The sequence below is a fragment of the Mustela erminea genome, chromosome 1, assembly GCF_009829155.1.
Source record: "Mustela erminea isolate mMusErm1 chromosome 1, mMusErm1.Pri, whole genome shotgun sequence".
Classification (NCBI taxonomy): domain Eukaryota; kingdom Metazoa; phylum Chordata; class Mammalia; order Carnivora; family Mustelidae; genus Mustela; species Mustela erminea.
In genome coordinates, this window is record NC_045614.1 from 29,126,232 (window position 1) to 29,140,924 (window position 14,693).

Below are 14,693 nucleotides of genomic sequence, written 5' to 3' on the forward strand. Positions count from 1 at the left end.
CTGTATCTGTCTCCCATTAAACATTCAGAGCCTCCTTGTTAATAAACTACATTATAAGCTGGATGCATTGTCTGGATAAACTGCATAGTCCAAAGCGCTGCCCCATTATTACAGAAAATGCAGAATGTAATTAGTATTCCTCTTTGCATAAGCCGCAGCTTCCAATAATGGTGCTGTATTATAAAGCCTTAATTAATAAACAAGAGTTGGGCCATGACCGGTTACACTTATCTGAATTTTATATTGTGAAGAAAGGCCACTGTTCAATTCCGTTTACAAATATCTAAATTCTGGCTAGCCTACATGAAGACAATCTAAACAGAAAGCCCGAGACTTCTGTGTTGCTAATAGCATTGTGTTGGTACACCAACAATAGCAAACAATTAAGTGCTGGGACATAAACCATCCTGAGAAATGCTCAGAGTGGGAAGATGATAACATTGTATTTCAGCTGTATTATATGGTGCAATCCTTCCATTTGTTCATATGCATTTCCCGTTTAATGGATGGAGGAGCCAGGGTGGCTTTTCATACCACTGTAAAGCCCTAAATGTGACAAAAGAAAAAAAAAAAAAAACTGAGCCATAAAAACAACAAAACAAACAAACAAAATAAGTGTGTGGCAGTGCTGGTTGGGAGCAGGGGTACATCATGATGGAGTGTAAGTACACAGTCCCTTTCCACATTTCCAGCTGCTTGTTATTGATTTTCTCCTAACCTAACCCCAAAGGAAAGCCATTTATGTAAGCCATGAGCATTGAACTAATATTTGGGACCATAATATTGAGTAGCCCAGTTTATGGGCCTCAGCTCAAGGAGCATTTGCATTAAACTGCACTCACCTGATTAAAATCCGTCAACCCTACCATCTTGAGAATTATACAGCACCTGGGACGCTCAGCTGCAGGGTCTCCGCACACTGAGACAGACCACAATGAGAGGGCAGCAAGGAGTCAGCCTGGGAGAGGAAAGGGAGGGGGAAGAGCATGTGATGTGCGCTGGAAAGCAGATTGCATTAAAGACCTCCAGTGCTCGAATCTGAAAAGAGTCCTAAGCCTACTGCAAATACAGAGCTGTGTGAACATGATAATTCTTTCAACAAAGTCCATAATAATGGTTTCTAGAGGCACTGTGAAAACAGGGTGGCTGAGATAGTGTTCCAGCTCAGTGAAGAGGGACTGGCCCAGCACTGGAGTGTGGCCTACCCAGGAAGCCCGGGAAACGGTCCCTGCCTCCGCAGAATCAGCAAGAGCCCAGGGAGCCCAAGCCCGGGGGCCTTCGGCAGCATGTGCTGTCTTAGATCACTGCCCTTTCCATCAGTTCCAGGCACCAGGCACAGGCTCAAAGTCCTATCGGTCTCAGCAGGGCCTGCTCACCGTGACCACAAAGATGGCATGTGAATCAGTAATAGACTGTGAGAGGCCACCTTCCTGCATGGGAAGACCCCTCCCTGAGACTCCAGGCTCAGGTGCTAGATCAATACCATCTATTCCTGTGATCTCGGACAAACAGGCTTGCTCAGCCTTCAATCAGAGGGTGGAGTCGGATCATAAACACCTGTGGAATAAGTGAATTAAATCCCTACAGCAGAGTTTTTCAAAGCTCAGCATCCCCTGACTTTTAGGGCCAGACAATTCTTTGTTGTGGGGGATTGTCCTACACTTTGCAGGATGTGTAGAAAGAAAAAAATGTTTTCTTCCATCTGTCTAGGTTCTGTTGCTGGTCTACGAATGGAATTGATACAAGACAGATTAACAGAAGAAGGGGAAAAAATGTTAATTACATATATACTTATGGGAGCCCCACAAAGATAAAAAACTTAGAAGGTCAGAGAATTGAGGCCCATATACCCTGCAGAGCTGAGGAGAGGTATAGAGGTCTGGGGTTTCATCCTGGGGAACACAACCGTAGAAGGAAGGAAGAGGAGAGACTGCGTGAACATGCAGAGAAGCCTCGGGCAATAGCTTTCTTCCCGGTCTGGGCCCCTATCTAATGTTAATCTCCTTTACAAAACATAACTTCTGTTCTGTTTCCAGACCTTCTCCTATGTCTGCAGTTTCTCAAAATAATGACATCAAAATAATCCTTATGCCAAAGCAGCATCTTTGGGTGTGGTATATACGCAAAGATGTCTCCAGCATTCCTGGCCTCTCCTGACTAGGCTAGGAGTAGCACACACAGCCCCTCTCAGTTATGATCCCTAAAAAGTCTCCAGACATCACCACCTGTGGCTGGGGAGCAAAATCATTTGTGGTTGAAAATCACCTCTAAGGTATCTTCCAGAATTTTAGATTCCAGGAGATAGTAACGCATCATACAACCAGGGCATACCCCCTAATCCTCGGGAAAGCTTATGCAGGCACCTTCCACGTTGCTGGCAGCTCATCGCAACAAAAATTTCATCCAGCACCTATGAAGTGCCAGGTCAAAGGACACATGGGAAGAGGTTGTTCTGGCATCTGACGAGCTCAGAGTCTAGGTGAAAGGTGGCATTTCACAGTCAAAGAAACAAGGGGAAGAACCATGTTCTTCCCTGGGTCAAAGGGAAGGGGAATGCTCAGCTAAACATGTTTCTAATAAATACAGATGTCCTTTTATGTGATTAGAACAGTTGAACTGTAAAGGCAGGCGAGAAGTCAGAGCATACCCCTCTGCTGTTAAAAGAGCTGTGCATACATCAGAGTTGCTGTCATTTGACAAGGTAAATTTTTGGTCCTTTTGACTCCTTTTGGTTGTCTACTGCAGTTGTTTGTTAGTGGGGGGAAGGGGCGGGGATCAGACGGAACGGACCATCTAATGAGGTGGTTTCATGTGAGCATAAGCCAAGATAGAGAGCTCTAAGATGAGACGGCCCCTTACTTGCTATATGACCCCCGGAAACTCATGAACCCCTCCAATGCTTGAGTCCTCTGTATGAAAAAGAGATAATCATTGCCAACACGACACTAAGTAGAAATGGCGAGAACTATGGCTGTTATCATTGTTACTGATGTGGTTGCCTCTATCTTATCATGGATTGATGTTTTTTTTTATTGTGGTAAAATACACAGAACATAGAATTTGCTATTTTAACCACTTCTAAGCATCCAGATGGTTGGCTTTAAGCACAGTCACATTGCCATGCAACTACCACCCTTCTGGAACTGTCCAGCTCCAGAACTTTTTTCACCTTTGCAAACTAAAACTCCCCATTCCTCCCCTTCCCCCATGACTGTTGTTGTTCTTTTTTTCTCTTAAAGATTTATTTGTATTTATTTGAGAGAGAGAGAGAGAGAGAGCACAGGAGCGCATGAGTGCAAGCTGCTGGGAGGGTAAGGAGGAGCAGAGGGAGAGAGAGAGAGAATTTCAAGCAGACTTTCTGCTGAGCATGGACCCTGAGGCAGGGCTTGATCCCACCACCCTTAGATCCTGACCTGAGCCAAAATCAAGAGCCAGAAGCTTAACCAACAGAACCTCCCAGGTGGCCCTTTTCTAATTCAGTTCTTATCCCACAGCACACCTTCTGACGGAATGAGGACTGTCTTCTGCATGACAAAGACTCTCTTCTTGACCAAACTTTGGTCTGGCTCCTCTAATCCCTCTAGGTTTCAACCTTGGCTTTTTGTGGGGTCTCCATAGCCCAGCTGTAGCAAGAATCTTGCTAAATGAGTTTAGGGGGAAAAAATCCACTCTCAAGTTCTTATCACCTTTACTATCTGACTAAATTCCTCATTCCTCACCCTTGCTACCTGACCTCCCTGGCTTGCCTTCAGTGAGAATCCCATTAGGTCAGTTCGGTAAGCCTTACCTTACCCTCTTAGGAATTTCCGATGCACTGACCCCTACTCTGCTCCTTGACTATAAATCCCCACTTGTCCACGCTTCCTTCAGCCCTGAACCCAGTTCTACACTGAGGTTTCTTTTCCCCCATTGCAGTGGTTCCAGAATAAACTCTTTTTTGCTTTGTTTTCTTTTTACCTCTTTTGCTATTGTCAGGCTCGGGTTTTCTTCCACCACACGTAAATGGAATGTAAGGCAATTCAAGCCCTCGGTACCCTAGAAACTGAATAGAAACAGTGCTTAAAATAGCCATTCAGTGTGACAGTTGATGAGTTTGGTATCCATCAGCCACCTCCTAGGACTTGATTGTATGTGATTCATGGCATCTTGAGGCAATGAAGAGAGGATTTAAAACATTAGTACAATGGCTCCTGACTGTGAGGTCCTCTCCTCTTATTCACCATCGTACAAGGACTCATCACACTCCCCACTTCAAGGAAGACTGGGACATCTAATCCATATTGTTCCAGAAGGAACTCCTTGGACATATTTACTTGATCGCCTGGAACTGGCAAAGAAAGACGAGTTCTCGGGTCTAAATGATCAAAGGTGCTTACTTTTCCACAGATGGTGAACGAACCTCATTGGTCAGGAAGCCACATGTTCTTACGGGAACACTCTCAGGGAAAAGACTTCCGGTTTATAGCCAACTCCTCCAGCCAGCTAAAGAGCTCCTAATTTCACCTCAAACGTCTGCTTCAGCACCTACTGTGTTGCGCCAAGTTATTTTCTATCCACTGTCATTTCTGATTCTGTCGTAATTGAGTTTAAGGCGTTTGTAGACAGGAACCCTATCTGAGCTGTCAGCACCCTGCCTGATCATCTTCTGGCGAGTGGTCAGGCAGAAGCATGCAGCTAAGGTCGCCCTGAAGCAGGCTGTCAAGGAAACTGGCCAACGACATGAGCATTCTGTGCTCCACAGCTGAAGCCAATACTGCTGTATTGCCAGTGGGACCTCCCAAGACCGTCTCCACTTGGACTCAGTTGATAACATGTCTGGTACATCTGTCATCATCTGTCCAGGCATATTGACCTTGTAACAGTCCCCAGGCACTTCAATCTGCTGGCAGCTCTGTGACTTCTACCTGTAGATCACTTTGCCTCAATGCCTTCCCTTCTCCCCCTCTGATCCATAAATTAGGACCTAGCAAAATGTGATCTCCTCTGAGAAGTCTTTCCTGGAGCCGCCACGGCAGAAGTGGGGACGACTGAGTTGAAAGGGATGGAAACAACTACTGAAATCTCCAAACTGAATCTGTACTTTGATTTATTTCAAAAGATGGGGAAGGGGGTAATCCATGGTGTGAGATATGGCAGTATTTTCCAAGTCTTAATCATACATTACAGTGACCAAGAACTTTTGAACAATGTAGATCCTAGGGTCTTCCCTGGCTGAGATATAAGGCACAAGCTAGTGGCCCAAGAAGCTATATTATTTACAAGATATTCTGATCCACAAATGGAACTAGAAAAAAGAGTCAGGCCTTACTGCTGTGTGCCTTCAAGCAAGTCACTTTGCTTCTGTGAGCCTATCTTCTCATCTGTACAGCTGAAACTGAGAATGCCCATCTCACAGAGTTTGGGGGGAGACTAAGAGAGGGGATGAGCACAAAACCCTTAAATGAGGCTTCAGTAAGTGGAACTATGATCACGATTACTATGGATCTCCTTAAAAAGCTCCTTTCCACTTCTTGAAACCAATGGTCCAGTTTGCAAAACGCTCCTCTTTTAGACAACAATTTACTGAAGGGTAAGAGGGATTCAAACCAAGATGATAACAGAAAAAAATCAAAAGGGACATTGAGAAGTAGTTCATATAGAAAGGAGGTCATGAGCATGTAATTTGGTTTTCCTGAAGGCCTATATTCTTCATTCCCATTGCCCCTTTCTCCTGATTAAAAGGATTCCCAAGTAGCTGAAATCATTAACATATGGGAGTCCATCAAACGGTAGCTAGGGTAGAGAACTACCCCACCTTATAAAATTAGTCAAGCTTTTGTGTCTTTTCATAGCTTTAACACTTCAATACCTGCAGCAAAGTATCTGCACCACAAGAAAAATATATTCCACAGCCAGCAGGCTATCACACAGTCAACTGCTTCTAGAAGCCCTGGGTTAACTGTATCCCATACTGATGATGAGTCACCATGTTGCTTTTAGGTAGGGAAGCTAAACAATGGCACTAAGTACCTAAACTCAGAGAGCCTGAGTCTTAGAAAAACACGCAAATATAGATAGTTTTGTATCATTTCCAGATATCAAACAACGGGATACCATGACAGCTAATCAAAATCCCCTATAGGTAATTCCCCATAAAGAGATGGCAATGGGAAAGGAGGAAGAGTTTCACAGCTCAGGTGAGAGGAGAGAAAAAGAAGTAAAAGAAAGATGCCCTCCTACTATATTGACCTTTTCAAATGGCAGGCTAAGCATGAAGATAGTCCACCAGAACACCAGACTTGTGGGGTTCCTCTTTGCAAGGACAGACCCTTGGAAGGCCCATTCTGGCTCCCTCTGGTCAGTCCTGGCAGAGCAGAGCTGAAGGCAGGGCAGCAGTGGGATTGTCAATACTGGCTTTGGAGGCAGAGCGGCCTGGATCAGAACCCACTCATTAGCTGAGCAACTGGCTTGGTCACCTCTTTCAGACTCTGGGCTTCTGTTTCTATTTGGAACAAAAAGATATGTAGCTTCTAAGGTCATGGTGCCCTTCATATGTGTTCAATTAAAAAGTTAATACTATTATCATTAATTATTATTGTTGTATTTTATTATTATTATTATTAATATGAAGGGAATATCAGCAAGTACGAGTGTCTGATGGGTGTCAGTCAAGAGATAATGAGCTTGCATGGGGCTAGGCACCTCGATGAAGTCCTGGTCTAGTTTAAAGGTATAAAAGTGTGTGTGTGTGTGTGTGTGTTTGGCCTGCACATTATTTATAAGCAAAACAAAACATGTAGCAAAATACTAAATTGGGTGACTTTGCACAAAAGTCTAGATTTCTGGCTTCTTTTTGAAAATATCAGAAAAAACAGAAGGACATGAGATCTCTTTCCACAGGCCAACCAGCTCCTCCAGAGCCCTCCCAAGTCCCAAAAGGGTGGCCCACTGGTTTCCTTATTTAGAGAAAACTCCCTCTGGCTACATCATGAGGGCCTGGGGGCAATCATGAGCAACAGGATTGCTGAGGACTCAGATCAGGAGAACAAGAACAGAAACAAGGAAGGAGAAAGGAGACTTGGCACTCACTCTCTGTCACAGGCCTTATTTGTCTTCAGCTCAGCTCGCTTTGTTTGGCTGGACACGGAAAACCCTAGAGGGGAATTCTGCTTCCAACTTGCTCTTTGCACAGCTAATTATTTGGGGCTCCCAGAAGGCTGGAGAGAACAATGACTTCCGCAGCAGTTGCAGTTGGACTGGCTTAGTTCCTTTTTTTCACCCCAGAGGTCAGAACCCATGGAAGGGGAGCTATTTGTTCTGGTCTTAAACCAAATCTGCCCAGAGACACAGACACATGTTCCGACCTGAGACCAGGAAAGCTACTATTTCCTTTTTTTTTTTTTTTAAGATTTCATTTATTCGTTTGACAGAGATACAAGTAGGCAGAGAGGCAGGCAGAGAGAGAGAGGGAAGCAGGCTCCCCACTGAGCAGAGAGCCCAATGTGGGGCTCGATCCCAGGACCCTGAGATCATGACCTGAGCCGAAGGTAGAGGCTTTAACCCACTGAGCCACCCAGGCTCCCCGAGAGCTACTATTTCAATACCTGGCAAAATTCTCCTCTCCTGCCATCCCTGGCAGCTTCCAGACTCAAAACATGCATTTTTCCTTGTGGATACCATTTACTTCTCTCCCTTGGAAAAAGGAGGTAATATTCAGGAAAAAAAAAAAAATCCCTCACTATATGCCAAGAGTTGCATCCCTGTGCCCGAGGGAGATATTTCCTGTTTCCTAGGCTCATAGAATTAAGATAAGGGGGCGAATTAACTGGGATGCTCAATGAAACAACCCAAACTCATTTGTACACAACTTGCTAATAAGTATCCACAACTTCATTCTAATAGGGAATACATGACAATCTCTGAAAAACAAGGAAACAGGACAGAAAAATATACATTCTGTAGCTGTAAACCCAATAATAATAGAAAAACCTCCCAGCAGCCCCAGAGAGACTTTTCTTATGGCCACCCAAAACTACTATCATCAATGGCACCCCTCATTTTAAACAGAAAGAAATGGAAGCAGTTGGCCGCTAGAGACTGCTTCCAGCCTTCCCAATCTGAATCCATTTTAAATCCTGGCTGTTGCAGCAGAGATTCCTTTGGATTTCTTACCAACTAGATATGTTCCTCAAAGACAAGGTAAAGCCCACGATCTGATGAAACCTCTACTCAAGTTCATTTATTCATCCAGTCATACAACACATATTACCGAGTACTTCCTAAGAACCAGGCATCGTGCTAGGGGCCAAAGATACCGAGGTGAGTCAGAACAAAGATGGACACTGCCCTCAAAGAACCCCAGGGGAGGCAGATCTTGATTGAAGACCTCACATATATAACGGACCCTCTGAAAGTGTATAAGGAGAGGTATTTAGTGCCAGAGCACCTATAACAAAGAAATAGTGCAGTTAGGGAGTAGAGAGGCAGAGAAAGTATCTCAAAAGTAAAAACACTCGAGCTGAGATTTCTAGGCTGCAGGAACCAGATGTGCAAAAGTCCTGTGGTGAGACTGAGCAGAAAGAAAACAGGGACTAAGTAAAGGCTAGTGTGACTGGAATGGAGAGTCCAAGGGACAGAGTGATAAGGACAGAGTGTTAGTGGAGACCATGCAAGGCCTTTTGAACCACTGCAAGGATTCTGAACAATGGGAAATCATTTAGAGGTGTTCAATCAGGGAGTAGTGGTAGTAGCAGATACGGTCATATTTATGCTTTGAAAAAAATAGATTTGGGTTGGGGGGAGGGTGCAGTGCAGAGTGGGTCAAGGGTAGGCCAGTTCATCCAGCTCTGCTGGGCTACAGAAGTTTTGGTGAGACAGCAATTTTTGTCTTGGATGGTATGGTACCAGACTTGATGGAATGAAGTTGACCCATTCTAACAAGATCTGCTGCAGGATCAACCCAATGTGCCAGAAGCATCTCGATGGCCCAAGACTGGTCCTAACTGTAATCCCTGGTTCTGTGAAGCTGAATAAAGACATTTAGAAAGAGCAAACCGCAGAGAACCTGAGCATGTCTACACTCCCATGCCCCCCACAGCAGGGTACCACTCTGCACTCCAAGTCATCATAGCTCTCTATTTGAATTTACAAATTCTGAGAAAGACTCCACAGGAAAACCAATTAAATAGGCAGGGAAGAAAATGCTCACCATTGAGCACTGAAAAGAAAGATGATAGATAACAAGTAGGTTTCAGTGGAAGTGGGTAAAACGTTGAATTTCCATTCTGGTGTCATTCACATGGGTCCTGACTTTTAAAAAATATATATTTTGATTAATCAAAACTATGGGTCAATCAAATGTTCCATAATGACAGCTCCTGCGGTCATAAATCTTTCCTATTGCCTACAGCTGACATGGTCTCAGTCCACGGGACAGTAAACAGCAGAAGACAAATGTTTCTCTTCATTTCCCCCAAAGGGAGTTAAGCAATGAGTAATAAAAGGATATAAATTATTCACAGTGCTTTCTAGAAGTTTATGATTCAAGGTTTGGGAGAAATAATGAAGGGGGGGAGAGGCAGAAAACAGAATCCTGAATGAACTAATTTCTTTTTTAGAATGAAAAGGTGAGTTTCTGAGGTGGGCTCAACTCACCACACACAGGGCTCTGGGAGTGGCCAGAGAATGGCTTGTTCATTCCTCACATGTGTTTGGACAATCATTTTTTTTTAAAAAAGATTTTATTTATTTATTTGATAGACAGAGATTACAAGTAGGCAGAGAGGCAGGCAGAGAGGAGGAAGCAGGTTCCCTGCTGAGCAGAGAGCCGGATGAGGGGCTGGATCCTAGGTCCCTGAGACCATGACCTGAGCTGAAGGCAGAGGCTTTAACCCACTGAGCCACCCAGGCGCCCTTGGACAATCATTCTTTACCTACGGTCACCTGAGGAGAGCTCTGTTTCTGTCAGTCAGTTTCTCTCGACTTCTGTAGAAATGGAGAGGGGGGCAGAGAGGGAGAGAGGATTTGGGGAGAGGCTAAGTCCAGCCAGCACCACAGAGTCTGAGGGAACATGAAAAGGGGAAGAGAAGGGACAAAGCAGCTCAGCTGGTGGAGGAGAGAAAATTTTCTGGCTTGGTTTTACTTTTAAGAAAGAAGGGACATCAATGTAAGGGAAGATATGGAAGTACATAGCAGCAGAAGGCTGTTCATTTGTTTGTTTATAAATGTGGCCTGAAATCTTGTATTTCTTAGAAACTATGAAGGAGAGCAATTTTCAAACTCTATTCTCTTGCCAAACTGGGTTTCCTTGACTATAAACGTTCTGAGACAAAATCATGTGCAGAAAGGCCACAAACATATCCACTAACCCTACCAGATGCAGGCGCTGTACCAGGAACTACCATCCGGGTAGAAGGGACTGAAAAACTCCTCATGATCCAGCCTTTGCTTACCTGCCTCGTTTTATCTCCTGCTTCAGACAGTTGTCCTTCAGAACCAAGGTCACAGCCATTTTGTTCCTGCGGTTCACAAAAGACCGTGTTCTGCCTCCCCTCTGAGTCAGTAAACACGTTGCTTTCTGCCGAGAACGTTCTTCCTGGCTTGTCCCGCAGCACCGCCCTCCCCAGCTGCTCCTGGCGAGCTCCTACCACCCTTCCTCGGCTCCGAGGTTACCTCCCCAGAATGTCGACCCAGATTCAGAGCGGAGTCAGGTGCTCCTGCTTCTGGCTCACCCTGGGCTTATCTCAACCACCTGAGGGTAGCAGTTGATGATAATGAGATGGCGTGCAAGGTTTTTGACGGCAGGGACTGAGTCTTTGTCATTCTCGTCTCCCCCACTCCTGGCTCCCCATGAGATACATACAAAGCGCCCAATAAATCTCCAGCGAATGAATGAAGAAATACTCTACTCAAAGGCCAACTGCAAGGAACTTTCAGTATGGTTAGTGAAGACACAACCTTTCGCTTTTTTTTGTTTTAAGATTTTATTTATTTATTTGGCAGAGAGGGACACTGCAAGAGAGGAAACAGAAGCAGGGGAGAGGGAGAAGCAAGCTTCCCCTCTCGGAGCCCGATTCGGATCATGACCTGAGGTGAAGGCAGATGCTTAACGACTGAGCCACCCAGGCGCCCCAAGACACAACCCTTTGAAGTATAATACAGCACAAGGCAATATAAAACAAATGCCTTATGAGTATGAAAATCGGTATTCAGAGAAAACAGAGGACTTTAGTCTGGGATGATAAGAGCCGCAGCCTCAATTACAAGCCTATGCGTGTCCAGGATACGAGCGCGATGTCAGTCTTTTCATGAACAGTCCTGCAGCATGATCATTGTGTCCACATTGACAAATGAGGAACCCAAGTTTCAGAGACGCTGTGATTTTTCAAGGTCACATAGCTGGCAGCCACCAGAAAAACCAGGATTTGAATTCTGAATACAAGATTTCAAAACTCAGAACGGGAAGGTAGGTATCCCACCTATGAAAACATAGACAAATACACAAAGCTGCTTGGGGGCAACGTGTGCACTGGGGACTACAATTTTTTTAAAAAGATGAAGCTGATGGGATGTAGGCATGCTGGAGACCCCGCTGCCGGGAATGAGCTATGACTTCATTGTAGGGACCCTGTGTGCCAGGCTGGGGAACCTACGTCAGGGCCTGGGCACCCAGGAGCCACTGGTGGCTTTATAGCAGAGGAAACATGATCGGAGAGGAACCTTTGAGAGACTAAGTTGTGGGCATAGGCTGGACTGGGAAGACAAAGAGAAGGAAACCAGCTCCAGCCTAATGCAACTTTGTAACTAGAAGGGCCCTGATTTCCTGGAGCGGAAATGACACATGAAGGCAAACTGAGAGAAGAAACCTTTGATATTCTTGATAGCTGAGTTTTCGTGGGTCTCAAAGAGAAAGAAACGGAAAGTGATTTAAGACCTATTAAGTCAACATACAGGGACACTAATGATGAAGCCAAAAAGGGGAAGGTACTGGTTTGAGGAGAAAAATTTTAAACATGCTAAATAAGGGGCACCTGGGTGACTCAGCTGGTTATGCATCCGACCCTTGGTTTAGCTCAGGTCATAATCTTAGGGTCATGATCTCAGGGTTATGATCTTGGGGTCATGAGATGAGCCCTGCTCTGGCTCCACTAACACTCTGCCTGGGTTTCTGTCTCCCTTTTGTCCTTCCCCTCCCCTCTCTCTCTCTTTCTCAAATAAATAAATAAATCTTAAAAAAAAAAATGCTAATTAAAACACTGTAGGGAAAAATCTCTAAGAAACAGCTAGAAATGTGGACCAGACAATCAGAGAGCAATCAGTGAAAGATATGGAACTTGGGAGTTATTTGCCTCCAAGTGCAAACAGAAGCCACAGGAAAGGTAGCTGGCCATCCCTTCGAGGGCTGAGGAACAGAGGAAGAGGTCTGGAAGATACGCAACGAATCTCAGTTAACACTCATGTTTAGACAGCAGGAATCTGCAGCTGAACAAGTAAAAGGTACATAAGAATCAAGATCTAAATGCTCAATATGAACCAGACATAATGCCAGGCACTCTTTGCATGTTATTCCATGAGGTAGTTACTATCTTATTGTATAAAAACAGAGGCTGAGAAGTAATACATTTTGCCATGGCCATAGAGCTAGCAAGTGACAAAGGTGGGATCACAGCCGTGTTTTTCAGACTCAGGGAGCATCTCACTCATGCCATGCTGCCTCCCTGAACAGGGCTGTGGTAAGGTAAGTGGAGGGTAAGTGGAGGGAAAGAATCTTCGGGAATGAAGAGAATGAACTCAGTCAAGGGCAATGAGGACAAAGAAGAAGCCACTGAATCTGGGGCTCATCTCTCAGAGATAGTAGTGGTGTAAGGTCTAAAATGAAAGACCACTATTTTGTGCTGCCTTGACATCTGGGGGAAACTGAGGCAGCCTTGAATGGCCTAACTATAGGATTCTTTTCCTATTTTGCTCCTGAGGACAGAGTCCGCCAGCCAAGCAATTCTCCCAGGCACAGTTCCTGTCTGTCCCGGGGTAAAGGGTTTCAGTTTCCCATCAGCACCTGAAATTATTCAAACAAGCCAATTACATCTGGATACTGCAAAGCCTGCCTCTCACAGCCCCTGGTTGTTCCCTTTGTTCCCAGGTGCAAACCCCTCGTGGCCTTGGCAGTAAACACTTCTTTCAGCTTAATACTGTCTTCTACCCCAATATTTTCTTTTTTTTTCTTTTTAAATATTTTATTTATTTATTTATTTTAGAGATGGAGAGAGTATATGCACATGAGTGGGGAAAGGGGCAGAGGGAGAGAGAATCCCAAGCAGACTCCCTGCTGAGCATGGACGACCCCCATCCACGCACCCATCCCTCCAACTCAAGGCTCAATCTCACGACCCTGAAATCATGACCTGAGCCAAAACCAAGAGTCAGACCCTCAACTGAATGAGTCATCCAGGCACCCCTTCTCCACTATTTTCTTTTCTTTTTTCTTTCTTTCTTTCTTTTTTTTTTTAAAGATTTTATTTATTTATCAGAGAGAGAGGGAGAGAGAACAAGCACAGGCAGACAGAATGGGAGGCAGAGGGAGAAGCAGGCTCCCTGCCAAGCAAGAAGCCTGATATGACACTCGATCCCAGGACGCTGGGATCATGACCTGAGCCAAAGGCAGCTGCTTAACCAATTGAGCCACCCAGGCATCCCTCCACTATTTTCTTGATGTCCAGAATGCTACACAAGAATCACATAAATCCAGAATGTACAGAAAGCTAATGCAAGCAATAAGAAAAAAATTTTAAAAAGCCTAACAGAAAAACAGGCAAAAAGATGAATAGGTAATTCTCAAAAAAAAAAAAAAAGAAAGAAAGAAAGAAAGAAAGAAAAAAAAAAGGAAAAAAGAAAAGAAAGAAAAAAGAAATATAAATGGTCAATAATGGGAAAATACTCAATCTCATAATTAACCAAAGAAATTTAAACAGAAATCACGATGAACCATTTTTCTGTATCTTTCAGGCTGACAGCTTTAGACGTGCAATAGCCAGTGTTGGTGATGTTATAGGGAATTAAATACTCTCACACACAGATAAGATGAGAAGAAATGAGTAGCTTCCCAAAATGCCTCAAGAAGAAAACCTCTCAAGTCCATAAAGATGTATGTATGAGGACGTTTATTCCATTGTTCTTTGTCATACTGAAAAATCAGAAACAATCTTAATGTCCATCAACAGGGGATTGGCGAAATACAGGTGGTATTCCTATAAAATGGAATACAAGCAGCCTTTTAAAATGATGTTAAAAAAAATGATGTTGATGCACATTTATCAACATAGAAAGGTAATATTAGGTTAAAAAAAGAAACAAACCTAGGTTACAGAATTACATGTGGAATAGCACACTTATTGCATAAAAATGTGTATGTTTCTACATGCATACATAGGGAAAGAAATTTACAAAATGTAAATACCTCTGAGCACTTAAGTTTCAGGTGAGTCTTACTCTCTTCTTTAGTTTATCCTAAAGACATATCACTAATCAAGGAACGGGAAAAGCCTTTCTCACTTGGAAGGAAAACAATGCATTGGGCAATGAATATTTCCCTTCAAAAAAGAAATAGTGTACTTCAGGAAGAAATCACACAAATTACACACTATGTTTTGATTTTGTACTTATCTCAGCAGATAAATGTGAAATCCTGGAAGGGAATCAGCCATGCACTGGATTTCTCA

The 14,693-nt window shown here is 44.0% G+C and overlaps 1 protein-coding gene across 6 annotated transcripts in view; it reads right to left on the reverse strand.

Annotated features, from left to right (window-relative positions):
• FHIT (fragile histidine triad diadenosine triphosphatase) overlaps positions 1-14,693 on the reverse strand; it is a 1,423,921-nt gene that overhangs the window by 978,506 nt on the left and 430,722 nt on the right. Inside the window, exon 4 of one of the 6 annotated variants that reach the window (XM_032359195.1) lies at positions 843-958. The exons of the other annotated variants lie outside the window; for them this stretch is intronic. The gene's annotated coding sequence lies outside the window, so the exon portion shown is untranslated. The remainder of the gene's footprint in view (positions 1-842; positions 959-14,693) is intronic. 6 annotated transcript variants of the gene reach the window in all.